The sequence below is a fragment of the Jatropha curcas genome, chromosome 10 (genome assembly GCF_041381405.1).
Source record: "Jatropha curcas cultivar XTBG-Jc1 chromosome 10, XTBG_Jcur_1.0, whole genome shotgun sequence".
In the NCBI taxonomy this organism is placed as follows: Eukaryota; Viridiplantae; Streptophyta; class Magnoliopsida; order Malpighiales; family Euphorbiaceae; genus Jatropha; species Jatropha curcas.
Window position 1 is genome coordinate 25292628 of NC_143160.1, and position 4760 is coordinate 25297387.

At 35.2% G+C, this 4760-nt stretch overlaps 1 pseudogene; it reads right to left on the minus strand.

Annotated features, from left to right (window-relative positions):
- Window positions 1–3040: 3040 nt before the first annotated feature.
- On the minus strand, window positions 3041–4558 carry LOC149493336 (uncharacterized; annotated as a pseudogene).
- Between the last annotated feature and the right edge of the window lie 202 nt (window positions 4559–4760).

Consider the following 4760-nt stretch of genomic DNA (forward strand, 5'->3'; position numbering starts at 1 on the left):
TTATCTGTTGAGATATCCACTGAGCTTTATTTGCTCAGCGAGTTACCTGTTTAACTCGCAGGTTTTGAGGTTGGACCATAGAGAGTCGGTTTACAACTGCTGCAGTTCATCTGTAGAAGACTCAGTCTTCAGGGTAGCTACTCATTTTAATATGTATCTTTGTCTACCCTTTTTATGGCATGTACAGGGCACTCAGTTGGGCCCATTTCATTTTGACATTAGTATCATGTCTTGTAAATATAAATTACATTATTTTTTTTGTATACAACATCAGCATGCTATTATATTCAATATACATTATGATATCAGCATAACACGACATAAAGTCAACCAGTTTGTAACATCTCGACTCGGTTTATTCGGGTCTACGGGTGGACCGGGAAGGGGTGTTACAGTAACATCCTAGGCCTACTGAGATATTGTTCGCTTTGGGTCCCAGGCCCACACGGTTTTGTTCCTGGGCCAGGGAACCACCTCCCAGCCCAAAACGCGTCTCAGTAGCTCAAGGCCTGCCACACCTTATGTACATCACTTCCACTTTGTGCTTAGCCAATGTGGGATTCGCCAAAGCTGTCACATACACCCCCCTTTAGGGACTCAGCATCCTCGCTAAGGTTTGCCCTACCACTAGCCATAGGGACAAGGCTTGGCTCTGATACCAAGTTTGTAACATCCCAGACCTACTGAGATATTGTCTATTTTGGGCCCCAGGCCCGCACGATTTTTGTTCCTGGGCCAGGGAACCACCCCCCAGCCCAAAACGCATCTCAGTAGCTCAAGGCTTCCACACCTTATGTACATCACTTTCACCTTGTGCTTAGCCGATATGGGATTCGCCTAAGGTGTCACACATGGTAACTCTGAGAGGGTTATGCATGTCCTTGTACAGTGTTGTTTTGCTCAACTGGTGTGGCAGGCCTCTCCTATTGGCTCGTGTAACCCTGCTGTGAATAATTTCTTTTCTTGGCTTTCTTTTTTAATGAGCAGAGTTGGTGTGTTGGATTTAACTTTGGCCATGTTTATTTGCTAGTCTCTGTGGAATTATTGCAATGATAAAGTGTGGAAGGGCATGATGCTTTCTCCCCTCCAAGTCTGGTACCGAGCTAGTTCCAACTATAATGAATGGCACGCACTGCAGCAAAACTCTATTTCTGTGGACACTCAGTACTTATCGCGGATGCCGTCCTATATCACGATGGTCCAAACCATCTCCTAGCTAGGTTAAAATTAATGTAGATGCTGCTACTAGTTTGCGTAATTTTTGTATTGGGGTTGGGTTTGTGGTACAGAATTGTGATGCAACTTTTTTGGCAACAAGGAATGTGGTCCTCCATGGAGGTTTTGTGGCTAAAAAGGTAGAAGCTCTAAGTATTAAAAAGGCTCTATGTTGGGCCAAAGAGAAAGGATGGTTTAGGGTGTGCTTTGAGTCTGATGCTTTAAAGGTCATTCAAGTTCTCAAGAACAAATCCTATACTGATGTTTCTTCATTCGATTTAATTATTGCTAAATGTAAATCTCTTTTGCAAGAGATCTCTCATGTTCAATGTGAGCATGTATGTCGATCTGCGAATGGTGTGGCTCACCTGTTAGCACGGGCAACATATTCCCAAGCATATGTGAGGGAGTGGTCTGTCCACCCACCAAATTTTATTGTGCAAGCTTTACGTTTAGATGAATAATATCATTATGAAGTTTCAAAAAAAAAAATCATTATAAATCATATCCAAAAGACAAAAAAAAAATATCTAAACTTCTATATTCAATAAAAGAAATAAAACAAAACATCTGAATGTCAAAATGTCAAAAGATATTGAAATTGATAACATTTACTCTATTTAATTATTTTTATCTTGCCCCATATTTGTAATTACATCTTCATTAAAAAAATATAGACTCTAATTCTCGTTCATCTAATAAAAGATTGGCAAACTCAAAGAACTCTCACATCTTTCATACTCCTAAATTCATCTCCAACAACGTTCCATAGTTTTATCCTCTCATCATAATATTGGAAGGTATTTCTTAACAAAAGACGAAGATTGTTATGAATAAAAACTAAGTCTCCTGCACGTTTTGGAGATAATTTAGGAAAAATAATTATTTAGTCCCTAAGGTTTGATAACATTATTTCAGTAGTTCCTGCATTTTAGATGAATATCTAGAGCATCCCTGACATTTGGATCTGTCAACTTAAATAGTCCTTTCATCCAATTTTGAGGATTTTTTTCATTAAATAATAAAGAAAGGACGAAAATACCCCTAAATCATATCTGTTCTGCTCCACTTATTTTTGGGCTAAAAATCCTTTTGAGCTATTGCATCTGTAATATCCCATGTTTCACGATACAACCAAACAAACCTCAGTTAGAAAACATGAAACCGAGCTTTAACTAGAAAACCACAATAGGAAGTGAACAAACAAAAGGAAACAAACTAGATATATTACCTAGGATATGGAGAGCCTTTGATGGGATTTTTTACGGTACTTTCGCCATGCCCACACATTTGAGAAAGCGCCTCCACTGGTACTTGGTATATCTTCTTTAGCCTATTCTTCCTATAGGGATCGATATATAATAACTATTATTAGTAGAAATAAGTTTAACTTCTTCCAAATTCATTTAAAAAAATAAAAAATATTGATTTAATAATCTTTCTTGTGTATGTCGTTTGAATATTATCATTACAACTTGTGGTGCTGATTTTATGTTTCCTTCCCGTTCAAACGACAATGGGAGTTGATATTGTCTAGGGTTATTTTATCATATTTTTATGATTTAACAGAAAAACCCTCAAAATTGGACTAAAGGACTACTTATATTGACGGATGCAAATGCCGAGGAGGTTCTGGATATTTGTCTAAAAGACAGGACTATTTAAATACTTTCATCAAATCTCAAGACTAAATAATTATTTTTCAGATAGTTTATTCCTTCTACATCAATGAATGAAGGAATAAGTACTTTAATTCCTTTCACAATAAAAGGAGGAAGTAGGTTGTCCAAGCGCTCTAAAAGCAAACTTTTGAAGTAAAGGTGTGTTAGAACCATACAAGAATCCGATGGACCACATAATAAAAAGCAAAAAGCTCATCTGATTGCTTTCCTTCATGCTCTTAAATAACTTTCCTCACATTTTCGATCATAGAATCCCACAACTCATAAACCAGATGAAGTAATGGCTTGTTTATGTCACAAACTCTAATCATGTTATAAATGGGAGCAGTAAAAACAAGAATATAATCAACATTTTTCCATCAATCCTCACCACCATTTTCTCACGAACAAATCTAGCTTTGCCTTAGTCATCTTTTCGGTGTTGTGACCATTGTTCACTCATAATCATTGCTTCTAAAGCACACCTAACAAGTTTAAATCTTTTAAGCGTAAATAATAGAGGGAAAACGAGTGTTAGCAACTGAAAGCAACTTCAAAGTGCTAAACCGATTATACATTGCAAGTTTCATGAAATGGTTCATTATAAAGTTCTTGATTTGCAAAGCATCCCCGTGAATTTCAGTGATCCAATGACACAAATCATACTTGTCTTGATTAATTTCCACATTTTTAGTTGCACATATGTTCTTCAAAGCAAGGTTAAGAGTATGTACCATAAGGAGTCCAGTAAATATATGGATACATATCCTCAATGATTTCTCCAACAACCTTACAATTAGGTGCATTATTTGTAATGATTTATACCACTTTTTCATTGCCAATCTCATCAATTACCTCCTTCATCAAATTAACAATAAAATGCTCATCTTTCACTTCACCAGAACAATCAACAGATTTGACAAACATAAGGACAGGTTCAGAAATAATCATAAAATTAATCAAATGCCTCCTTTGAGGATCACTCCATCCATCACATGCAACAGTAACACCCTTTTCTGACCAAGTATATTTTTTTAGGTTCTAATAACCTCTCAACATTTGTCTTTTCTTGCTGAAGTAATGTAATTCTCAAATTACTATAATCAAGAGGCACGTAACCACCTAAAGCATTATTAGCAGCAAATGAATAAGAACTCACATAATAAGGATTTTTAGCAAAATTAAATGGTAGACCTTCAATATAAAACATCCTAACAATCTTTACATCTGATTGAGCTCTAGTTTGCATGTCAAAAGCTTTAGCAAGTGGAGAATCATTAACTCTTCTCCTCTTTAAAGTATCTTTCACACTCGATTTTGTTATAAATAAGGAAGGAATAGAAATAGCAGGCAAAGGAACTCGTTTAGGTTGTGAATTAGCAATTCTAATTGCAACTTCATCCTCCATTTCTTTTTATTTCAGAAACACTATCATTCCCTACCTTTCTACAAATACTAGTTTCTTTCCCAATGGTTTTCTATAGATGAGCCCTTGCCCTAGTGTAAGTCTCTTACTTTTCTTCACCGCAAAAATTACATATCCATTTACAATTACCCCCTCCATCTCCAGTTTTCTCAATTTTTGTCACATATTTCCATAAAGGGTTATATTCTTCCTCCTTAGTTTTTGAAAAAGAGACACTACTAGTGGTACTTGCTTGAGTAAAACTAGAATTTGAAGAATCCACGAAGACAAACTATATGTTTTCTATGAAAAAATAATAACAAATATTAAAATATTTAAAAAATAATTAAATTAATTATGATAATAAATCATCAAAATATAAACATATTGTTGACAATAAATAATTAATAGATTGAAATTAAAATTTTTATAATCAAATACACTAATATTTAAATACTTTGGTTTATAATTAATTACTA